The sequence below is a fragment of the Phyllostomus hastatus genome, unplaced genomic scaffold, assembly GCF_019186645.2.
Source record: "Phyllostomus hastatus isolate PE091 unplaced genomic scaffold, TTU_PhHast_1.1 phas_scaffold_60, whole genome shotgun sequence".
NCBI lineage: Eukaryota > Metazoa > Chordata > Mammalia > Chiroptera > Phyllostomidae > Phyllostomus > Phyllostomus hastatus.
Genome location: NW_025334038.1, coordinates 13,201,559 through 13,227,440, shown reverse-complemented (window position 1 = coordinate 13,227,440; position 25,882 = coordinate 13,201,559). Strand labels below are relative to the sequence as shown.

The 25,882-nt window shown below is 36.4% G+C and overlaps 1 protein-coding gene and 1 pseudogene across 1 annotated transcript in view; one reads left to right on the top strand and one right to left on the bottom strand.

Moving 5' to 3' along the window:
- THSD7B (thrombospondin type 1 domain containing 7B) overlaps positions 1–25,882 on the bottom strand; it is a 776,886-nt gene that overhangs the window by 667,587 nt on the left and 83,417 nt on the right. The window lies entirely within an intron of this gene.
- On the top strand, positions 11,214–12,214 carry LOC123810393 (annotated as a pseudogene).

The window sequence follows — 25,882 nt, the reverse complement described above, 5'->3', positions numbered from 1 at the left end:
GTGCTACAAAGTGTGATGTCCATGCAAATAGAAAGGTTTCTATAATATAGGATCTTATAAAAAATTAGAACTCAGCCCTGGCTGGCGTAGCTCAGTGGATTGAGCGCAGGCTTCGAACCAAAGTGTCACAGGTTCAATTCCCAGTCAGGGTACATGCCTGGGTTGCAGTCCATGACCTCCAGCAACCGCACATTGATGTTTCCCTCTCCCTCTCTTTCTCCCTCCCTTCCCTCTCTAAAATAAATAAATAAATAAAATCTTTAAAAAAAATAGAATTCTATCTTATAACATTAAATAAAAACACACACAACAAACATACCCATTTACCATGGAAATCAACCACATAAAAAAAGAGAGAGCATAATTAATATTCTGAGAGAACTTACTTCCATCTGGCTGACTAAAGAAATACTCCAAGCATTTTGGGTTATTCATTAGGTCATAAATTCAGTTTTATTAACAACTAATGAAAACATTTTACAAGATAAGTTGACATCTGAAGACACAATGTACTTTTGGGCTAAGTGATTCTTTTTATAGTTTCCCCTCAGTTAATTTCCTTCTTATTTTTTTAATTTTTTTTCAAAAAGGACTCCTTAAAATAATTTATTTTTACATGTTCAGTTCACTGTCTACCAAAAAATATTAAGATACACTTCTACCCACTCCTCTATCATCACATCATTTAACAAGACTTAACTCTGGAGAAACAGACATTTTGCAAATAGAAAAAGTGCAAATCAAAATTTTGGTCAGAACATATTTTCCTGATCCAGCCCAAACTAGGATAAAATCTTTTTGTGATTATACAAGACTTACACATACCTTTGCTGGTAACATGGATTTGATATAAAACTATTAAATCTTATTGTCTTAACATCATATGCAATTTATCTGGATATCTGAATCCTGCAATAATTGTTGCTGAAACCAAGCCAAATAATATCAGCCATGCTCAGAAAAGTAGGCCCCATACTATTTCATGTTCTATGATGGATATTTGTCTCCCAGATATTAAAAGAATTAATGATAACACCAATCAATCTGGAAGAGAAGTGATATTTAGGTGATTTGTAGTTAAATAAAAAGATTTCTGGCCTAATTAATTCATGAAATAGTTATTTGTCTAAGTTTTTCATTGGCAATATGGTCTCTATAGAAACATCACTATTGGCATTTACCTTAATTTCTGCTTTGTTATGTTACTACCAACATGGCACAAGAGTGTCTCTGCAATTTTTATCTCATAATGCTATACCTTTGTAATAATTAACGGTCCGAGTTAATTATTCCAAGTGTAGAATTCAAGGTCTGACCAGGTCACAAATTTCAATTACCTTTCACTGATGCAAATTTTATACACCATCTTCCATGAACTTGTACTTTCTTTGTGAGTTATTTATTCCCTGATATGGAAATATATTCAACTAGGTACTTGCAATCCTTTCCAGAAAGCTCCTGCCTTCATTTCTCCATTTGTCTCTATTGGATGTTAATGTGATTCACATCCACAGGTAACTTTTAATTGCTGAAATGCTTCATAGTATAATTTAAGCATTCTTATAATATTGGTATACATTTTAGTTGTATATATTTTCTAGGATGTAATTTAAGCTGTCCACAATTTCTTCCCTTCAAGTGACAAATGTCTGATTTAACTATAACTTCATTCCCTACTGCCGTCTTTACCACATGAATATTTACCCTCTTAGAACTCAGACAGCCTACACATTTATACTCAGGAATACCTGTCTGCATGCAAATTTTCACTAGGCATCATATGCAATAATGTGACATAAATTTCTTTAAAGTTACACTAATGGATCTAAATGCAATACCTTCAAAACTAACAGAATACTAAGATTAATTTACTTGTCATCTACATAGCTAAGAAGAAAATGTTTTGTGTGATAGTGATTTGAGTAAAATTTATATTCTTTGTACAAAATAATCTCTTTAAACTGTTTATATTCCAGTGTTTGAAAGCACTGTTTCATATAGACCATGAGTGCTGGTTCAAAAATTTTCAAATCTATAAGATAAAAACACATTTGTGCCTATAGAGCTATAGGGAAAATTAAGACTAGATGATACAAAAATTGCAAAATGTAAAGTGGTCAAGAAGTGTGAAACAAGATGTACAATATTCAATTAATTCATATTTTTTAATCAGAATTAACCTGCATTGAGATAAATTTAAGTATTAAGTTATGTCCTGCTTTCTAAAAGATTTGAGAGAGCTGGCTGTTTTCTCTTTCAGCACTGATGCTGGAGGTTGGGTGCTGAGTACAGCAGGATTTGAGGTTCAAACAAGTAGAAAGAGGATTACAATAGGCATTCTTCAATTGCCTTTACACAAATTCCAGGCCATGTCACCAGCAAATGTGTATGCTTCTCACAAATGCCCCACACTTATTCCTTAAAACAGCTCAGTTGGGAATTCAGTTTGCACATTTTTGAAGTGGTTCTTACTACTTTAGTATTTAAAGGTGTGAAAATGGTTCTCTATTTAATACCATTAGCTCAGATCTTTCTCTTAATTTTAAAAAGATGGAAAGTTTATGATTTCTTATAAATCTGTACAAAGTGCAGCATAAAATACATGTGCACACATATAAAATCTTAAATGAGTTCTCTCCCCACTCTAGGGACACCCAAAACTGTAATTTGATCAATACTTTATAGATTCAATTCTATGGCAGAGACAAAAATAAAACCTTTAGAAGGTGAAACTTCAGTTAGTATTATAATGTGACTGTGCTATTTGAAGTATATACAAAAGAATCTAGAAAAAATAGCTTTTCTTCCTCTTCTCTGTATAATGAAAAGCCTAGATTGTGGGTTCATCCCTCTATAATAGAAGCCAAATTAATTGGTTAGCTTTAAATTCATGAAATTTGGAAACTGCAGAAGTAATTATGACATGGAGTAGCCAACTGCATAGTATACAAATACTTCTATTAAGATATCTCAATTTCCTCCCACAGTAATGCCAGCACATGATTTCTGGTCTCCCAGCATTATAACACCTCATGGCGTAACTGATGTGAAAAGTCACAAAGTGCCAGCACACCGAAGTAAAAGGATGGGCAGTTTCACTGATAGCAAAGCAAAGCTATTGCCCTAGGGAAAAAAGACAGCAGATGATCTTTTCTGTATATACTCTCCATTTCTTTTCCCGAGGGGATTCAAACATGAAACAACAGGCATGCTTTGGCAGGCTTCAGAATCTTTCACCTCCACCAACTGAGTTACTCAAAAACATTTGTTGGCTCAAGAGAAAATTATTGGTAAAATAAATTGGTTTTCTTTTAAAAAGCCAAGAGGATCACATTTGTTATTCCTGGTTTTGCTCCTCCTCACAATAAGAACAGTGAACAACATTTCAAGAATGAGATGTCACTGAGGATCCACCAAGGTGAGACTGAAGCACCCCCCTGAACCACAGAGACCAAAAAAGACTGCATTAGAAGGGTAAGAGAAGTTGAATGTACAGGTTACCTCCCCCAGAACAACACAGCACCACAAGGAGAGGTCTCCCCTGAGCCTCCGGTTCCTCTAGGGAGTAAAGAAAATCCAGGGAAACAACCAGCATCCCTGGAATTGTGGGTAGCTTTGCAGGAGCCCTTACTCTGATCACACACTATTGGGATTGCAGGTGAATGTGCAAGGCCCAACCACTTGAAATCTGTGATGAAAAAGTGAGGAGGGGCTTGCAATAACCAGCAAACTCAAACATGCAGTGCCCAAGTAGTGATCCCAACCAGTGGCTTTGCTCATCTGCAGAACCAAGTTGGGGGCACACTCTGCAGGGAACTCAGTGGGGTGCAGATCTGCCTGACTTGAAGCCTCCAAGAGAGTTTTGCTGACCCTAAAGCCCTGTTTGCCCACACTCAGGCAAGGGAGGTGTGACATCACTCTACCCTCTGTGGAGAATGTCTCTTGGCTTCATTTGACCAGAAGAGCGAGCAACAATTCTTGGAAGTTGTGTGAGCCTGCGGTACTTGATAACTTGAAAAGCAAATCCAGGGGCCCTCTTCAGTCAGGGAACTTGGGGTGCTGGTCAGCTTGAATTAAGACAACAAACAAAGATATGCACTGGCTTTGGAGATGCTTTTCCACCTATACCTCAGCAGGAAATATAATTCATAGTCCTGCTCATTGCTGAATATAGCCTTCATTCTACCCAGCTAGGGATCCAAACCAGAGCATTCAGGAAGCTATGCAGCCCATTAAACAGCCCCACATCCAGTGGCACTTGGACTGAGAGCAGAACCATTGCTTCTCTCGTCTGCAGAGCAACACCATTGGCCTCACCGTCAGTGCACACTCTGGCTTAATTTGGATCCCCAAACATCAAGCTGTACAGTCCCTGGGTCCAATCTTGATGTCCTACAAAAGCAGGGAAGCCAGTTCATGACTCCATTCACACCTGAATATAATACCCAGTCCCAACCACCTAGTAAGCCTGACTGGAGAATACAGGCAGCCTCAGAGCCCAACCTACAGCCTCACTTGAGTAGGAAACCAAGCCAGCAGCCCTATCCAAATGTTCTCAGCCAGTGGCACACCCACCCCCATCCTCATCTTCAGAGTTTGAAAAGTTGCTTTGCCTCAAAACAGAACATTATATAGAAAGCTTACCTGCCTAAGGACATTAACAGAAGAAACATCCAGAAACCCAAGTTTGACAAAGCAAACTTATAAAGTCTGGAAGAGAACTCCAATTACACAAATATGCAGATATCAATGTAAGGAAACAAGGATTATGAAAAATCGGGTAAATATGACACCATTAAAAGAAACTAATAAAGCTCCAATAACTGACCCTACGGAAATAGAGATCTATGAACTGTCCAACAGAGAATTCAGAATAATACTCTTAAGAAATTTTAGTGAACTCCAAAAAAGTACAGATGGACAACTAAATTATATTAAAAAACAATACATCAAAAAAAAGAAAGTCAACAAGTAAATAGCAACCATCAAAAAATCCTAGAATTAAACTGAATTAAAGAATTAAATAGAGTTTCAAAGGTACACTCAACCAAGTAGAACAAAGCATCAGTGGCTGAGAGTATAGGACTTGACTTATAGAGAGCAGCAGGCTGACAGCTGTAGCAAGTGGAAAGGCTAGAGGGTGGAAGGATTAAGCAAAAATGAGAAACAGAGAAAGAACCCATGGACACGGACAGCAGGACAACAGTGTGATGATTGCCAGGGAGAAGGGGAGTGGGGACAGATAGAGGAGGGTATGGAATAAATGGTTATGCAAGGAGACTTGACTTGGGGTGGTGAGCACACAATACAGTATACAGATGATGTGTTGTAGAATTGTGCACCTGATACCTGTATACTTTTGTTAACCAGTATCACCCCAATAAATTCAATAGAAAAAAGAAAGAAGAAAATTACCGTCAGAGGATCAAAAGGAAAAAAAGAGTTAAGAAAGCCTGTAGGGGTTATAGGACATAATGAAAAGAAATTATGTTTGCATTATGGAAATTCCAGGAGAAAAGAAAGAGAAAGTATATTTAATGCATTAGTGGCTGAAAACTTCCCAAGCATGGGGACAGAAATGGACATACATATCCATGAGGCCCAAAGGACTCCGAACAGTTTGAACTTGAATGGGACTCACTGAGACATATTTAACTAAATTTTCAGAAGTCAAAGACAAAGGGAGAGAATGACAAAAAATAGGGGATTTTAACACACCATTTACATCAATGGATAGATCTTCTAACAGAAAATCAACAAAAAGACAATGGCCTTAAATGACACACCAGATCAAGTAGTTTTAATTGATATCTTCAGAGCATTTCACCCCAAAGCAACAGAATATATATTCTTTTCAAGAGCAGCAAGACAAAAGAGAGAAGTTACATACCAGGGAACCCCCATAAGACTACTGGAAAATTTCTCAACAAAAAGTTTTTGGCCAGGAAAGAACAAGATGTCATAATTAAAATGTTAAACAAAAATAACTCACAGCCAATAAATCTACACCCAGCAAAACTGTCCTTCAGAAATAAAAGAGGGAAACAGACTTCCTCCATAAAACAAGACATGAAGAAGTTCTTTACCACCAGATCTGCCTTACAAGAAATGTGAAAGGAATTTTTTTAGTTAAAGGAAAAGAATGCTAACTAACATCATCAAAACATAAAAAGATAGTATAAATCTTACTAGTAATGATATATACATAGTCACATTAGATTCTGCAATATGGTAATTATGGTGCATAATTCACTTACAACTCTAGTTTAAAAGTTTTTCAAGTACAGTTAAAAAAAAATAAATACAATAATTTGTTATTAGTTACACAATATGAAAAAACATTTAGATTGTGACAGCTATAACCTAAAATGTGAGAGGGGAATATAAAAGTATAAAGTTTATTAATTCTGTTGAAGTTATACTGTTATGAATTTAAAATAGGGTGTTATAATTTTAAGATATTTTATGTAAGCCTCAGGGTAACCACAAGGGAAAATCCTGTGGTATTTACACAAAATATATGATAAAGAAGTCAAAGCATACTAATACTGAAAGACATCAAAATACACGCACACAAAAGACAACAGGATGATAAACAAGGAACAATAGAACTACAAAACAACCAGAACACAATTAATAAAATGGAAACAAGTTCCTACCTAGCAATACTTACTTTAAACAAAGCAAATTAAATTCTCTAAACAAAAGACAGAGAATGGCTGAATAGGTTTTAAAAGAAAAAAACAAGAAGATATACTGCCTACAAGAGACTCACTTTAGCCTAATGACACACAAACTGAGAGCAGAGATGGAAAAAGACATCTCAAGGAAATGGTAAAAAATTTAAAAACACACAAGTGGTAGTTATATGAGACAAAATAAACTTTAAAAATATGGTAGAAAGAAACAAAGAAGGTCATCCTATAATGATAAAGGGACAAATATATCAAGAAAATATAATAACTGCAAATATGTATGTACCCAACATTGAAGCACATAAATATTTAAAGCAAAAACTAACAGAACTAAAATAAAAAATAAACAGTAACACAATAATAGATGGGGACTTAAACATCCCACTCACAACAATGGATAGATCACCCAGACAGAATCAATAAGAAAACTGAGGATTTGAACAACATTTTGGACCGAATAAATTTAACAGACACAAAATAGAACCTTCTATTCAACAGCAGCAGAATACACATTCTTCTCAAATGAACATGGAATATTTTCTAGAATAGTCCATACATCATGCCACAAAACAAGTCAGCAAATTGAAGAATACTGAAATCAAATCAAGTATCCTCTCTGACCATAATGGCATAAAACTAGAAAGCAAAAAAAAACAGGAAAATTCACAAACATATGAAAATTAACATCCTCCTGAACAATCAATGGTTACAAGAAAAAAATAAGGAGATATTAGATAGTTTGTTGAGACAAACAATATTAGAACCTAGGAAACACAGGTTAGGAATATTAGGTAAGAAAACAACCTAACCATACTTGTGGGATACAACAAAGCATTTTTAAATGGGACTCTCATAGCAATAAATACCTTTATTAAGAAGCAAGAAGATCCTAAATAAACAACCTAACTCAACACCTTAAGGAATTAACAAAGGACAAAGTTAGCAGAAGAAAGGAAATAATAATAAAGGTTAGAGTAGAAATTAAAAATAGAGAACAAAAAAACAATAAAAAAGAATCAAACTAGAAGTTGGTTCTTTGAAATAATAAAACTGACAAACCCTTAGGTATACTAACCAAGAAAAACAGAAAAAAATTCAATAAAATTATAAATATAAAAGGAGAAAGTACAATGGATATGACATAAATCTGAAGGACCATAAGAGGCTACTATGAACAATTATACATCAACAAACTTAGAAAAAGATTCTAAAAATTTAGAAACAACCTCCTTATCAAGACTGAATCAGGAAGAAAAAGAAAATCTAAAAATAACAATTATAGTAAATATATTGAATGATTAATCTAATCTCTCCCAAAAAGAAGCTCAGGATAAGATAGCTTCACTGGTGAATTTTATTAAACATTTAAAGAAGAATAAACACCAGTCCTTCTGAAACTCTTCCAAAATGAGGAAATAACCCCCCCAAATTCATTTTATGAGGCCAGCATTGTCCTGACACCAAAAACCAGGAAAGAAGGCTACTAGAAAAGAAAACTATAGGCCAATGTCCCTGATGAATACAGATGTAAAAAATTCTTAATAAAATATTAGCAAACCAAATTCAGGAACACATTAAAAAGATCATTTACCATTATCAAGTGGGATTTATCCCTGGGATTCAAGGATGGTTCAACATGACATGGGAAAGTAATATAATGAAAGAAAAGCATTATATAATCATCTCAATTTATAGAGAAAAATCACTAGACAAAATTCAACATTCAGTCATGTTAAAAACTCCTAACAAATTACACATAGAACAAATATATTTCAACATAAAGGATAGTCTCTTTTCCCATTCCTGGTCAACATAGTACTAGAAGTCCTAGCTAGTACATTCAGCAAGAAAAAGAAATCAAAGGTATCAGAATTGGAAAGAAAGAAGTAAAATTCTCTGTATTCGCAAACAGTGTAATTTTATATAGGGAAAATCTTAAAGACTCAACAACCAAAAAAAAAAAAACAGATTCAATCAGAAAATTTGGTTAAGTAGAATATAAAGTTAATATACAAAATCAGCAGTATTCTATACACCAACAATAAATTTTCTGTAAAATAAATACAGAAATTGATCTCATTTATATTGCATCTAAAACAAAAACAATACTTTAAGGAAGTGGATGATCACTATTCTAAAAACTATAAGACATTGAACCCATAAATTCAATGCCATCCCTATTAAGAATTCAATGGTATTTTTTCAGAAATATAAAAAATACATTCCTAAAACTTACACAAATCAATAAAAGACCCTGCAATAGACAAAAAAAAATCCTTAGAAAAACAAGACAGGAGGCATCACACTTCGATTTCAAGCTATACTAAAATGTTACAGTCATCAAAAGAGTATGATACTACCATAAAAAGAAATAAATAGAGGAGTGACACAGAACTGAGAGCCCAGAAAGAAACCCAAGTATATACAGTTAACTCATATTTGACAAGGGGACCTAGAATATTTAACGGAGAAAAGACTGCCTTATCAATAAATGGTTCTTGGATAATTGGATGTTAACATATAAAAATGAAACTGGACTTACACCACTCACAAAAATTAACTCAAAAAGGATTAAAGACTTAAATGTAAGACCTGAAACCATGAAAATCCTAGAATAAAACATAAGAATAAAGCTCCTTGACATGGGTCTTACTAATGATTTTTTTTATTGTTGACACTATTACAGATGTCCCTCATTTCCCCCTCTTCATCGCCCTCCACCCAGCCCCTACCCCGGCCTTCACCACTTTGTTTTCTGTATCCATGGGCTATGCATACATGTACTTTGGCTATTTCTTCCTGTCCCCTCAACCCCTCTCCTCTGAGATCTGTCAGTATGTCCATGTACCCTTGCCTCTGTTCACATTTTGTTCATCAGTTTATTTTGCTCACTAGATTCCACATATAAGAGAGATCATATGGTATTTGTCTTTCTGACTAGTTTATTTCACTTAGCATAATAATCTCCAGGTTTGGCCATGCTGTCACAAAAGGTAAGAGTTCTTTCTTTTTTATAGCATAGCAGTATTCCATTGTGTAAATGCACCATTCTTTTCTTTTTTTAATTTTAAAAGATTTTTATTTTTTTATTGTTTATTGTGGTTAATGTACAATTGTCTCCATTTTCCCACCACCATTTCGACCCCCCACTCCTTCCACGTCCCACACTCAATGCTTCCCCATTTGGCTTTGTCCATGGATCCTTTATACACATTCCTTGATGACCCTTTCCCTTCTTTCCTCTGTTATTCTCCTCCCCTCTTCCCTCTGGTCACTGTCAGGTTGTTCTTTATTTCCATGTCTCTGGTTTCATTTTGCTTGCTTGTTTGTTTTGCTAAGTGAAGTAAGCCAGGTGATGAAAGACAAATACCATATGATCTCATTTATAAGTTAAACCTAGTCAATGCACCATGCTTTTTAATCCACTCTTCTACTGTTGGGCACTTGCATTGTTTCCAGGTCTTGGCTGCGGTAAATAACGCTGCTATGACCGCAGGGGTGCATGTAATCTTTCCAACTGGTGTTTTGGGATTCTTAGGATTTATTCCCAGAAATGGGATCACTGGGTCTGACACCCAAAGCATGAGCAACAACATCAAAAATAAACAAGTGGGACTACATCAAACAAAAAAGCTTCTGAACAGTAACAGAAACCATCAGAAAAAAAAACCCACAAAATGGAAAAAAATGTTTGCAAACTGTATATCTAATAAAGTGTTAATATTCAAAATATATAAAGAACTCATACAACTCAATAGCAAAAAGAAAAAATTAAAATGGGTAAAGGACCTGAATAGACTTGCCTCTGAAGAAGATATACAAAAGCCAACATAAAAAGATGCTCAACATCACTAGTCATTAGAGAAATGCAAATTAAAAACACAATGTGATATCTATCTCCTCATGCCTGTTAGAATGCCCATCAAATATGTAATTTTCCCTGTGAAGTATCCTGTTCTTTTGTATTTCACTGACTTTTTTTTCAATCCATGATAGGGAGCATATTGATAGACTTTAGTAATATTCACCAACTCCTCAGTAAGCAGTTATTTACTTAAGAAAAATAATGTGATTTACAGAATAAAAAGCTACACTGGTTCTTTCAGAATAATGAGTATGCAAGAGAGAGAGAGCATGTGTGCACACTTCTAGTTTTACACAAAACCATCTTTGAATTCTCATCATAATGGCTTTTTTTCTTCTGACTGATGACAAAAGTAATTTCCTACAAAGTTACCAATTAATGTTGGCTTTGTATCTTTTCACAATCAAAACACTAAAACAGAACTGGAACTCTGCAACTGACTGCACTACTTTCAAGAGGCAGCACTGAGTGGTGGGGAGGTAAAGGGCATTTCTCTGGCATCAATGGAAGAGGACAGACAGGTTAGGGTTTTGAGCAAATTCATAAAATCTCTATGATCTTCTTAATAAAAATAAGCAATCTAGGGCTTTGGGATCCCTGAACCTGCACGCACTGACTGTGCTTGCGCAGCTGCTCCCACGCAGGTTTCTGAAATGAATCCTTCACTCTTCCTGATCACCCTTTGCTTGGGAATTGCCTCAGCTGTGCTAAAATCTGATCATAGTTTAGTTGCATAATAGAACCAGTGGCAGGCAACACATAGAAAACTAAATAATGAGAGTGATGAAGCACAGAGGAGAACAATGTAGGAAAAGAATATGAAAATCAATCAACAGCACAGTCAAGAATACAGCCAAGGGAAACATAACTTCACCATGGCAATGAATGCCTTTGGTGATATGACCAAAGAAGAATTCAGGCAGGTATAGAATGTCCTTCAAAACCAGAAGCACAGGAAGCAGGAAGTGTTCCAAGAACCTCCCTTTGCTGAGATCCCAACATCTGTGAATGGAAGAGAAAAAGGCTATGCAACCTCTGTGAAGGACCATGGTCAGGGTGGTTCTTGCCAGGCTTCAACGGGTGCCCTTGAAGGACAGATGTTCCAGAAAACAAGCAAACTGTTTCACTGAGTGAATAGAACCTGGTGGACTGCTCTTAGTCTCAATGCAGTGAGGGTTGCAATGGTAGCCTGAGGGATAATGCCTTCCAGTATGTTGAGGACAACAAAGTACTGGACTCAGAGGAATCCTATCCATATCATATAAGAGATTTATCCTGCAAAAACAAGCCTGAGTTTTCTGCTGCCAATAGCACTAGCTTCAAAGACATTTGTAAGCAGGAGAGGTCCCTTGTGAAGGCAGTGGCAAGTGTGGGGCCCATTTCTGTTGCTGTAACTGTGAGTTGTAGATGCCCCCAGTTTTATTTTAAAAAGTCATTAATTATGAAGCAGAATGCAGCACTGGAAACCTGGATTGTGGAGTTCTGGTGGTTGGCCATGGCTTTGAAGTAGCAGAATTGAATAACAGTAAGTACTGGATTATCAAGAAAAGCTGGGATACAGCTTGGACCATGGATGGATGGCTACATGAAAATGGCCAAAGACTGAAACAACCACTTTGAAATTGTCACCATGACCAGCTATCCTACTGTGTAAGATGATGGTGATTAACAGAGATGTGATTAAGAATAGACGATCCAGAGGTGAAATTTGTCTTATGACTGACCAGACCCATTGTGAGAAATAAAGCACTGGAATCACTGAGGATCTAAGCTGTAATTTAAATTATGTGACATTTTACACTGGAAAAGGTTACTACTTCTTTATTGTGAAAACAGTTTTGTATGATTGACTTGCCTAATAACTTTAAAGTTTTGATATTTTGAAAGAATGTGTAAAGTTTCATATTTTAAAATAAACCTTAACTGAAAAGTAAAAAAAAATGTAATGTAGCCTAGAAATTAAAATTCTATAAAGTCAGGTAAATGTCAGATTAGAATCTTAGTTCTACCACATGCATTGTTTAATTATGGGCATATTACTGCACTGCTTTGTGACTCTTTTCCCTTGTCCATAAGATGGAACTGATCATGTTCAATTCACCTGAGAATTAGCTATAATAACTGATGAGCTGATGAAATGCAAAGACAGGCCTAATACGGAGTGGGTTTATGGTAAGTAGATGCATATGAAGAATATTTCTAGGTGAAGAAGGTCAACTTAAAGATGGTATTTCAAAGAAATTCATATGACCACCAGAGACTTTCCAGTTCTGCAAAGAAAGGGGCCCTCTCATTTAATGATTTTGTATCTTCATGGCTGCCGTGCTGAGCCTTGAACATCACTTTATATCTAATAGGAGATTCTTGGTCATTGACTTCAAGAATTTAAAGTCTTCTCTTAGTATATACCCCTATTATCTTTTTAATCCACTTTTTTTAAGTTATGTTAAAGGCAAGAAAACACAATAACCTGCTCCCCCTCTCTCCTCTAAGCACTTAATCAGGCCATTTCTCATTCCTGGAACTTCCTTAGCACAACCTTCAGCCTTTCTCTTTCAAGATTTTTCTGAAGGAGCACAACTCCAAGACAATCAGATTATGTCTCTGATTTTTGTATGCTAAGCATCTATAAAAAGCAACATATGGTCACTTCCATTCCATTACACAGAAATCAGCATCTAGTTCAACTCTCCCCATTAGACAGATCAGCATATAGTTGTTAACTGACTGACAAATCAATAAATAAAGAGATTTCCTAGTGAAAAATGTTAAACATTTGAAAAGTTCAACTGGATAAAGGGCTGAGTTGGTACATGAAGGTTAATTTATTCAGACACTGTATAAATAAAGTTCAATGACTTCAACAATAATTGATACCCCTGCTACCAGTTCTTGCTTTCCATCCCTAAAAAGAGAGCCACTATCCACCTTTTATATTCCAAATGAAATCTAAATATGATATAAGAAGTATAAGAAAAATCTGAGCAAAAAATGCAAAGTTAACATAACGCAAACAAATGTAATTTCAAAAGTGATGGTAATTGAGGGAAAAGAATTAAAGCAAAAGACGGGGGGAAAGGAGGGACAGGAGCAATGACATGGAGTCATAGGTATAAATTAAAATAGAAAATAAAAAAATACTAGAGTGAGATTGACAGACGTGAACAGAATGAACCCTGTCAAGAATTCAGTTTATGTTAGATGTTATGGAGAATGATAGAAGACAAGAGTAAAAGCCAGATGGTATGGTCCCTATTTCCCAAGAACTTATTTATTAACTGAGGGTGGAAGGGACACATACATGGAGAAAGTGTAAAAAAAAAAAAAAAAGCTCCTAAGACCGAAGAGGAAATATATATGCTGAGACAGAGCAGGTGAAAGGAAAGGGCATGGACTTCAAAGTCTCCTGGGTCCTATTCTAATGCTGAAGGGGTCCCATAATCTTGTACAGCTCAGATAACCCACTCTGAATCTCAGGTTTCTCATCTGTAATGTGAGGAGATTTTACTACATGATCTCAAAGATACTAAGAGTGCTCTGTTTCTGGTTCACAGAGGAGGCATAGCTCATAACCTTGATATAAAACTTATGGAAAGAAAATAAATCCAAGGAGGAACTTAAAGGAGGGGTGTGAATGGATATTAACAAAGTGTTAAAGAGGAAATCCCAGGCAAAGCAAAAATCCAAAGCTAGAAATGAGAGTCCTATGTGAAAGGCAAAGCTTGTAACTGCTGGGTTGAAACATGGACTTGGAGGAAATAACAGTAATGAAATGGAAAAGAGAGTAGGGACTTGGAGACCAGCTGCTCAGTTGAAGACAGGGCAACGGCAAGCATACATAGGAATGAAATAATCAAGACAGTATCTGAAGAATGAGCAAAATTATTTTTTAAAGGCAAAAGAAAACATTTTGATAAAGGCTAACAGAGAAATTGAAATGCAATTAAAAGTCAGAAAAGTAGAAAAATAGCTCTTGGGTTGGTACAGAGGGAAGTAAAGTAAGTGGGAGTGAGAAAATAAAGGAGCAGGTGATTTGGAAAAAGGAGATTAAGTTTATAATGTAGACAAATGGTCAAGATTTAAGCATTAATTCTGAATTGAAGCCTTCAGCACTGCATCAAGAAGGGCATTTCAGGATCATTAACACAGTCAGGAGAGTTTGGATTCTGTCAGGGCTTTTGCTGCCAAACTCAAAATATCTCTATGCAGGAGGAGTGTAGAAGGGGAAATGAAATTAGTGAAATATGTATTCCTCCTGAGGTCAAAACCAATTAATTGGTCTAAAATTGGACTTCCAGCAATACTAAATGCAATGCATCCTAACAATAATTATCTGAGCTAAAATTTAGGGAACCAGGGTGTGTTAAAGACACTGGCTCATTTAGTGATTCCTGTGGAAGGATGGGAAAAGATGTAGGTATCCAGAAAGTATGATGCTATCCAGTTCATCCTTTCCTCATTTACATATGAAAGCCAATCCTCCTAATAAGAAAGAGTATTGAAGAGTCAGGCCCTGAAGACAAAAGAATACTCTTCCTGAGTTGTCACCAAACCAGAAATGTACCTGTGGAAGTGTCATTACCACCTCACACAGGAGATCCAAGTGCATCTATAGCATTAAAAAGAAATTAGGGAAATGTCAAACTGAAAAGGACGGCAGTGCATAAAAGTTAAATGAGACAATATCACAGAACACATGCTCTTGAAACCTTCATGCTTTCATTTTTATTCTATAATGTAAATATAATATTACTGCTTGGAGAGTACATGAGGAACAGCTGAGGAGACTTTAGTCCTCACAAGGAGTAAAATAAGGAAACATCACTCATATTTATAATTAGCTAGATCATTTCTGTAACAACTATGGGAGACGACACCCTTTCAAAATGCAATGGCTTGTTGTTAAGGTTTCCTTCCAGTAAAAAAATAAAATAAAAACATCTGCAAAGGTACGCCTGGTAGTTCTCTAATTAATGATCAAAAATGCATTTACTTCAGCATAATTTCACGTTTTCATGTAAAGTCTTATTTGATTGTAATTAGCATAGACTACAGAACTTAATTAGGACTAATCATTCCTTAATGCAATCAGAATCCCAGAAGAACAATATAAACAGATTTTTATTAGTAGTAGTGATGCAAACTGTAAAATATAGAGCCAATTAACCTGTAGCAATGCTTCCAAAATATAAAATAAAAATAAGTGATGAGTGCATTACCAAACAGTTTCATGAGTACACTAAGAACATAATAACAGAGTTAATAATCAAACCCCACAGGATCAGTTTTCCTCCTTAGCTGCTAAAGATAGCAGTCACAATTGTGATGTATGTTAAAATATGCTACCTCTTAATGACAATAGCATTAAAAGACTTTCAAGGCACTGCAGGTTCTATGATGTCAACACAGCTCTCCACTTAAATACTGAGAGATAGAAAAGGCCATAATTTCTAGGTCACATAACAAAATTCTGTTTTAGTCACCTTATGTTTTAAAAAGTTAAACTTAGGGGAGAAAAGAGAGGAGGACTTAGTAAACATGTCTGCTTGGCAAGTTTCAGAGTTATGCTCTGGATAACCGGTTTTCTCCTGTCCCTTTATATCCTAACTTTGTGGATTTGCTCTTTCAGCCTCAAGAAATGGTTTTTAACACCCCTGGAGGGAAACTGGTAGCCAATATCTGCAGTAAGACATTCCTGTTACGATTTATGAAAAGAGAGTAAATGTAATTTGTCTTAACATAGAACTCTCTAATAAAATTTCTCTCTTGAATTGGAATTCACCCTAAAATATCTGGAATATTTCACACAATTTGATTTGAAACTCCAACTGTTCTCTATTTCCAAAAAGTGCCAAACTGAACACATTAGCACAGGACAGATTCTCTTGACTGAGCCTCAAATCAAAGGGTGAAAGTACAAATTGGCATACAACTTCTACTGCACCAAAATTACTTCCCAGTTAGAATTTAGTAAGACATTAACAGGGAAGTGCAATCTCTGAAATATGTAATCTAAGCAGTATGCTCATATTTCTTAAATATTGTTAGTCTCTCTTCACAATGTTGCAGATGCACAACAGCTTGCTGGTGAGACAGATGCCCAAATCATATGCTAGGAGGGTAGGGAACAGGCTTTTAGATTTGGTGAATTAACTAATTTCTTACCTGCTGCCACAGTTTTTCAGTATTTCTAGGATGAGTTCAGCCAAGTTCATATTGATGCACAAAAAGGATAAATCAAAACTCCCATCATGTTTGAACAAATAACAAGATCTCCGGCTTAAATCACTCCTCCACTTTTACCCAGAACCTTTTTAGTTCTTTTTCTTTTTTTTTTTTCAGTCAGCACACAAATTCATTATGCTCAGCTTTTTACTAAATATGACTTAACGGAATTGATTAAAAGGATTCACCAGGAATTTTAAAGGACTTGTTTATTTGGGACATTTGTATGGTTTCCATTTTAGTTTTCTCCTTTGTGCTCAGAAGAGGAGAGTGAGACCAAAGACATGGCTGCTGTCTTTATGAAACTTCGATTGTTTCCTGAGGAAACACTGAACTCTCATAAAGCTGTTGATAACTCCTGAGGCCAAATACAATTAGTCCCTAAATAAGGAATACAAAAAAGAGACACTGAAAAGGTAAGAGACAAGAGTATTTGGCTAAGATTTCTACAAGGAGGGGAATCTTGAACAGGATCTTCACCCACACCTAAGATTTGGATAAAAGGAAAGCAGGAGAGAGAGACAGACAGGTGGAGGTGCAGGGCGGGGAGGGGGGGGGTGGAGAGAAGTTTTTATTTCAATAAGTGTAAAGTAGCAGTAACGAAAAAAATAAATGCCACTAATCACTTCTTTTACCCATCAACAAGTATGATTTTGAGCTTCTCAAAGCAGTTGCTTATTTTTCTGCTTTTTGAAGCAACTTTAGACTCAGGAATTGGGAATCTGAAACCTGAACTTTGTATTCTCCTAAAAGGAACAACCACCAGCCGTATTTTTGAGAGATCTAAATACTAAAAAAAAAGGCAGGTTTATACACTGATGCTAGAAAGTCATTCTCTATTCCACAGCTAGCAAATACTCTCTCACTCTCAAAAGGGTCTGTGTAACACAAATTCCACATAACTTGATATTGTAAAGTTTTACATTTAAAGTCTAATTCCTCAGCAAACTTGAAAAGCCCTTCCAGGCTCTGACATTAGGAGTACCTTCCACAGAAAGGATACAGATGTCCTTGGACATCTTACTCTGAGTCATGCATTAAAATTTACATATATTACAATCAAATACATAAGAAATCATATCCCTATGCCATGAAAGCAAGGGGGATAAAAAAACTTAAATTTGTGTCTTCATCTTTTTTTAATCTTGTTTTGTATTCTTTTCTGAGATGATTAGTGAGATATGGCTGCAAGAAGAAGCAGAGGAGAGGCTCAGGAAAAAACTAAGTCTGTTATAGTCACAGGTCCTAGAGAGACAGAGTTACTCACACTAAAAGGGGACCACATGAAAGAGGGGGTGGGCTCAAAGGAACAGATGAGAAGTAGAGAGAAGGACCCACAGGTACTTTTATTAGGAATTGAGGTGGGGTGAAAAAGAAAAAGTGCAAAGAGAGTTCATTGGTACATTTGAATGTTATTTGGTTATAGCTAGGTGAGGGTAGGAAGGAGAACTTGTGGCAAAGGCCCACCTTATGCCTCCCATTGGCGCACCTGGTCACCTGGGCAGGATGCTCACAGCCGGTTTATGAGGCTGTTGAGGCAGCAGAAAAGTATGAAGTTTTAAAGGTTACAGTACAGATCTTTTTAGCCTCTGTTTATAAGATTATTTTAATGATATATTATAGGCTTTCAGGGTTTCTAATGCTTCTTCTTCCCAAAATGACATCTTGAGAGTAACAGAAAGCTGAAGTTGATACCATGGCAATTAAGAGGAATTCCTGGTTTTTGTGTGGGTCACTGGTTGCTGTCTTCTGCTAGTCTAGGTTATCCTGAACACCTTGTGAAGTTGTCTGTTAAGTTGTAACAGGTGAATTCCTGGCAATTTTCTTAGCGCATCCAGGTCCCACCTCCTCCCTTGCTAATGCTGCTGCCAGGTCCTTCAGCTCGACCTCAGCTTAAGCTCTGTACCCTGCACATTGTTGTGGTACCAGGATTTGAGCAGCTTCCTCCTACATCCCTATAAATTCAGCAGGGAATATCTCAATCACTTCCAGGACATGAGCACCTTGGTTAGGCAAGGAGTCATTGATGCAGGCCCTCTCTGTGACTAAGCATTTTTGTTCTCCTTGGCTTGAGGAAAGAAACCAGGACATAAATATTAGATTACTCTCCTCTATATTGCTCTGCTCTCAGAGACTTGAGGACTTTATCAGAGACTTCTGGCAGAGCCTATGCACCTGCTTTGCTTTTTCCAAAATGGCTGGAGTAGAAAAGTGAGTAGATGAAGTTAATAAACCACATTGGTTTAATATTTTCAAAATATTATTCCCACTGAGTGTAGGATATGACAACATCCATGCAAAAATCAAGGATATAACTTGTATAAAATATTTTGTACTTTAATCTCCAAATAAACAAACCTCTAAGGCATGTGGCCTTATATTTGCACTGTAGTGTTGAAAGAATAAAGTAAACGTCAATGAAACAATTTTGTAAGAATTTTGACTAAAGAAAGAAGAGAAAAAGTAAGATTAGAAGGAGATAAAAAAGAAAAAAAGGGAGGAAGAAAAGAGGAGCAGCTTTCAACACCAGGTATGTTCTCAGATTCACACAGATTCAGCACATTCTATTTTACGCCTCAATTTTATAAAAATCCTTGATGTTTACTGTGACTAATTTGGTGGTACTTGAAAAAGATCCTGAATTCAAACAGCTATCAGTTATATAATTGGACTCTGTTACCCAGAAAAAAAAACTAGCCTTAAATACTAGTATAGTATATAATGCTATAAAAAAAATAGTGTTGTAGATATCCAAGCATAAGTATTTTAAAAAATATTTTTCATGTCTACTTGGAAAAATGCATTCTATAAAGATAACCCACTCCCCAGTCACTCTGGTCTGCAAAGGTTCAATCATAAATGTTTCCAATTCAGTCAAACATTAGAAAAAGTATAATATTTAATTAATAATGTGCAAAGCTCTCGATTATTTTAGTAAAAGCACAAATCTGTGTCTTTGTTTCTAAATCATATGTTAAAAACACAGCCCGACTCATTTGTTAATAATTTAAAATAGTTACCATGTCTCTTCCAATTATGTATTAAACTGTGAAGTAACCTCTTCCAGTCTGCTAGCCTTGTACACAGACAGGTCAGCAAAAACAGAAATTAATATTACTGCAGCATCTCTGCAGAGACATCAACACACACAAGATGAACACATTAAAAAAATTTATGTAACTTCAATTAATTCTATTACATGTTTAAATTACACATTCTTATTCAGAGATAGAAAATGTTATGTGAAATGAAGGGGAAAAAAGAGTTCCTTGAAACCTTTAAGAGAAATCAGTTGGTGGGTCAAGGGATAAGGATTGAAAAACAATTCTAGCATGGGGCACACCACTATTGACTCTGACATGTACCAACATGTACCCTGTCCTCAGTCCACTCATCTATAAATAACACCGACCACTAATGTGAGGAGCCCAGAGAAAAATGCCTCAATATAGCATGCAGAGTTCTACCTTCGACAAGTTTTTCTCAATTTCCTCTCTAAAATAAGGACAAAAAAGCAGTTAACAACCACTTTCCTTTTTTAAAAAAAATATTTTGTTTATTTTTAGAAGAGGAAGGGAGGGAGAAAGAGAGGGAAAGAAACACCAGTGTGTGGTTGCCTCTCACATGCCCCACAATGGGGACCTGGCCCACAACCCAGGTTTATGCCCTGTTTGGGATTTGAACCAGTGACTGTTTGGATCGCAGGCTGGTGCTCAATCCACTGAGCCACTCCAGCCAGGGACCACTTTTCTTTCTCAATGAGATCTGCATGACATTTTTGTCTTCTTAAGATGATGAAATTATGAGATTTCATTATTGGACAATCTATAATGTTATGTTCCCTAATAAGCGGGAAATGATGACTTCAATACTGATCCACATCACATTTCCCCCAGAAATGTCCACTACGATGTGTTTATTCTATTTCAAGAAACAGAAACATAGTCAGACTAGTTCAAATTAAAAACAGAAATTTATTGGAAAAGTTAAGAAAACAGAATAAAAATATGAGCAGAAAGAAGAGCTTGGTGTCTGAGAAGCAAGAGGTAAGTAAGTGTCGTTTCTCATGAAGTTCTGGGTTGGGTAAGACCCATCCTCCCCCTCTACTCCAGGGGCAAGCTTTCAATTGATAATCTGTTGACAAAGCAACATAATGCTCTAAAATTTTAGCTAACCTGTAAGAAAGACCCCAGGAGACAAATGAGCTGTGGGAATAATCCAGAGTCAGGCTCAGTCATCATGAAAAACACATGCTCAAAATCAAGCAACACTCATCACCCTGTATTCCAAATAGGAATGCCACACATAAATACACATTAATGCCTATTTCCCTGCTCTCCAGAAAATGTAGACAATACTCTCTTAGAAAACCTTATGCATGGGGCTGTATGCATTTTGTGTATGAGTCATGGTACTGATGTGTATTATTTCTATAACCTGGATCAAATTGTTTAAATTCTAGATCTTTGTATACGTGTATGTACAGGGGTACATTTTCCTTTCTTTAAAACAGTTCCTGGCACCATACAAGATTGCTGTTGGGACTAAAAGAGATAACAAAGGCAAAACACCTATCTTAGGACTCAGCACCCAGGAACTATCTATATAAGGCTGTTTTTATTCTCAATCTACAATCCAAAGTCCTTACAAACCTCTCCAAACTCTCTTATAAAATAATCAGTTTAAATTTCTTACCTCATGCCAAATCAGTTTAAATTTCTTACCTCATGTAATCATGGAGTTCTCTCTAAATCCACCAACTCACCAAGAAATACCTCTTGCAAAAAATATTTTCCAATAAAGGCAAGAAGTCAGTGATGCAGCATTTGAGTTAGCCTTAAATTAAGAACATAATTGAAATGGCAGAGAAAACAGTTAGCTTTGCTGTCTTCTCTACTCATCATCTCAAAAAAATACTTACTTCATTGTTTTCTACATGTATGTATACATACATGTGCACAGATGCATCAGTACATACAAATGCATATGTATATATTCATCCTGAACACACCAGGTGATTCCTATCCTCTCTCTCATATGCATAACAAACACACATACACAGGCACACAACTCTCCCACTTTTGGCAGTGAAAGTCATCTGGTATTCATTCTTTTGTGTCGGATATCTCCAACTGAATTTGACTTATTTGGTTAATCTGGTCAGGAAATGTGTTCCATTTGGCTGAAATATATTTGGGACACATGGTATTTTCTATGTGTATGATGAAACTTTAAGTGAGTTTTAAATGAAACTTCTGACAATGTCACATGAACATCCATCTACACCTACTGTGAAAAGTTCAGTTGATCACTAACAGTGGGACTATATCTCCACATGACCACCCATCCACTGCAGACAGAGCTCAGGTTCTACCAGTCGCTATTCTCTTCCTGACTATGAGGCTAAATATTACTCCCTATTTGTCATATTACACTAGCTTGCTTTCCATCCACTTTACCTTCATCACCCTTATGGGCATATCATGTTGGGCAGTTTGAACTATGCTTTTATACTCATTCCCATGTCTTACTCAGATTTCAGATTCTAGAAAAGGAAGGAGAACACTGGCTTGCCTTGCTTTTTATACTGCCTAAAACTGTCATATTCAAATGGAGATGTCTACTAACTGTGTGACAGTAATGTGACAGTGATACAAGCACTGGATAATTTGTTCTTATATATAGCTGAAACATCTACAGCATCTTCTTCGTTGCAAAGGCCTCTCTGACAACCACTGATTATTCATGGTCTGCTTCTCCAGTTTATGAATCATTCAGGTAACTTTGTTTCTTTTCCTTTTGCCCAGTACCTGACTGCCTCTGTGTATCTCCTGCAGTGCAAGTGCGTAAGTAGAGGAATGAAGAAATCTCTTGATTAGACTATCAGTGAGGGAAAAGAAAGAATTAATGGCTGTAAAAAAAGAGCAAAGATTTTAGGATTTAACATTGTTCTCCCTATTCAGTAATCTTCAGATAATCTAAAATGTGATAAATGCATTACAGTAGCACTGCCAATGGCCCATACACTGTCCAAGGACAATTTTGTGTGCTGGTATCAGGCTGACTTCCAGCCACCAACAAAGGTCGGGTAGCCCCAACCTTTGTTCCTGAAAAGACAGAAAGGTGAGTTGTCCAGGAAGGGGCTACTGCATGGCAGACCCAAAGCTCCAAGGAGTTAACATTGCCAGGGGCAGGGCAGTCTTCAACAAGTGTCTTGAGACTTAGTATACAACGGTCTCATCTCCTCATACCTCAGATATATGTTTTGCATTATTTCCCAGAGTCTGCCCTCTGGGTCAAGGTCCAGGTACCCACTGTAATGCTGTGAACTTAATGGTTCACCTTTATTGGCTACATTCCCTTTCCTTCATTACTACCCTATTCCCTATGGGTTTTTCCAGCACTTCCCAAGCAAACTTCTTTCACTCAGTCCTGGTCTCCAGATGTACTTCAGGGAGATTCCACAATTCTATTATGGGAGTACACAATTATGTACATGTATATGTATGTCAGAAATGGCTAGACTACTAGCAAACAAGCAATTAAATTGGTTCCTATGTTTTTCACAGAACCAAAATTATACTTTAAGATGGAAACTCCTTCAGATCAGTTATAGCTTTCAGTCAGTAAAAGTTTTTCCAGAGAACAAATTTTATGTACATTACTTCAGTCATTTAAGATAGGTCTTGGTAACTTGAGAAGAAAGATTATTGTGAAACAAGGGCAGTTCCATCAAGCTTTTTAGCTTGATCTAAAATGGTTTTTTTTATTGCTATATCAATCAACTAAATGATTATTTTCAAGTCTTAAATAAAATTATATATTGGTGTGTTGGGCCAGAGAGACAATAAGGATAAAATTTTAATTGGTTTTCATGAACATGACATTGTAGCTTATGTGGCTGCTAAAGGGAACTCTATAATTACCACGATGGTACAGTGACTAATGGAGAAGGCAGGTGCCAGATAAGAAATCCTGTTTTAGGGCCAGACAAGCTTCCAAAAATTGTGAAAACTGAACAGTTGTGGTTTGGCTTCAAAGTTTATGGACCTGAGTTCCAAAATAGTCTTGACAAGTTTAATTTGGCCTTGGGGCAGTGAAGAGAAAATAAGAGAATTTAAAGGAAAGAAGTGAAGCAAAAGAAAAATTAATGGGATGAAAGAACTGATGATGAGGACACAAGGCAAAAAATAAAGCTAAGTGGAATTCTTAATTCTTGCTGCCTTGTAAATGAGCAGCAAATGAAAGGGCTTAAACACAGTGATGTACTGCACCCAGTTTATTCAACTCTCCAGCCACTCAGAGATCACTGGCATTCATCCAGCTTCCATTTAGTTTTTTGCTGCTCTGGAGCCAAGATGATATAAGTACAGAAGTCACTAGCATTGCACAGCCACGCATGTTAGTGACTGCCAACAACACAAAACTAAAATCAAGACAGACTTTTTTTTTGCAAATATATCATTTAACCAACCCATTTTCCCCAAGATCATAGTTGACCTTCACATTTTAATTTCTCTTCCTCATTATCATAGATGTTTATCATTCATGGGACTGAAACATTTTACTTATAGCAGTTATAGCAGTTATCTTAGAATCATTTTTTTAAAAATTTTATTTATTTATTTTTAGAGAGGGAAGGGAGAGAGAAAGAGAGAGAAACATCAATGTGCGGTTGCTGGGGGCCGTGGCCTGCAACCTAGGCATGTACCCTGACTGGAAATCGAACCTGCAATGCTTTGGTTCACAGCCCACGCTCAACCCACTGAGCTATGCCAGCCAGGGCATCTTAGAATCATTTTGTATGTGTACTTTCTGATTCAGTGATGAGTGATTTCAGATTTGGGATCCTATTTTGTTCAACTTTTGCATCACCAGAACCTAGCAGTGCATTTGGCACATAATAACTGCTCAAAAAAAAAATCTCTTGAACTAAAGTGCTAAGTTATATTCCTAGAATTTTCTGATGAGGTAAAAAGTACAGCCTTTCTATTGAAGCTTATATTTGTTCAAGCTCCCTATATTTAACATATAGGCATCTTTTTAACAATTTTGGGGGGTATCCAACTGCCATCTCTGTTACCAGAGATGATATGATGGTTTCAATGTCTCTCCCACATCTGACCCTCCTAATTTACCTGCTGATTTGTGTTATAGAATCACCTCATCTATCATGTTATGCATTGTTTTGCTTCTGAATATTTTACTTTTAAGGGAATTCTAATTTGTGAAAACACTCAACCCTCAGAAGAAATGCCATTTCCTGGGTACTGTGGTGTATCCTAATTGGTAAGTCTATTTCCAACATGGTATTAGAAGAAGAAAGCACTGCAAATATTTCCCTGCTTTCTCAATTTAGTGCATTTAATGTGGAAAGCTGTTGTGAACTCGTCCATCATTACAGCAAATGTCCTATAAAATAAGGCCGTTATATCCCATGTTTTGCAAAGCACCTCCATCACTAGTAATTAGTGTCAATGACAGTGCTTCTCACCCTGTGATATGGTGCAGCCCATCTGCTGACTGTCCTGTAATGCCCTCAGACAGTCTCAGGTTCATTTGCTTCCTGCCTGCCATTCTCCCCCACAGTTCTGTCCATCTGCTGACTTCATTGCTCTGACCTTTTAAAGTCCTGTGGATTTGCAGACTCTCTGCCACTCTTGTTCAGGCATCTTGATCTCCTTGGGCTGACAATGAATGATCTCCTCCACCACCTTGTCCTACTAGCTCAGGCCTCTTGACTGATCCATCTAACCCCTACATCAGAGAATACTAACATGTGTACATTTCATGAGAATATAAACAGGCTGGACATTAGTGGAAGAAACAATTGATAAGAAATCTAAAATCCTAAATTCTATTCTTGGTTCTGTCATTAACTAGATGTATAATCTCAGAGAAGACCCTGATTTCCCTCTTGACCTCAGCTGCCTCAGTCATAAAATAAAGGGACTGTACTATACTACCTCTGAAAACATTTCTGACTTCGATGATCCCCTAACTTAAAGTCATTCCCACTTTAGGTAAGCCAATTCCATGAGGACTTGGCTTAAAAAGAGTAAATAAAGAACATGATATGTCATTAATAGGATAGATG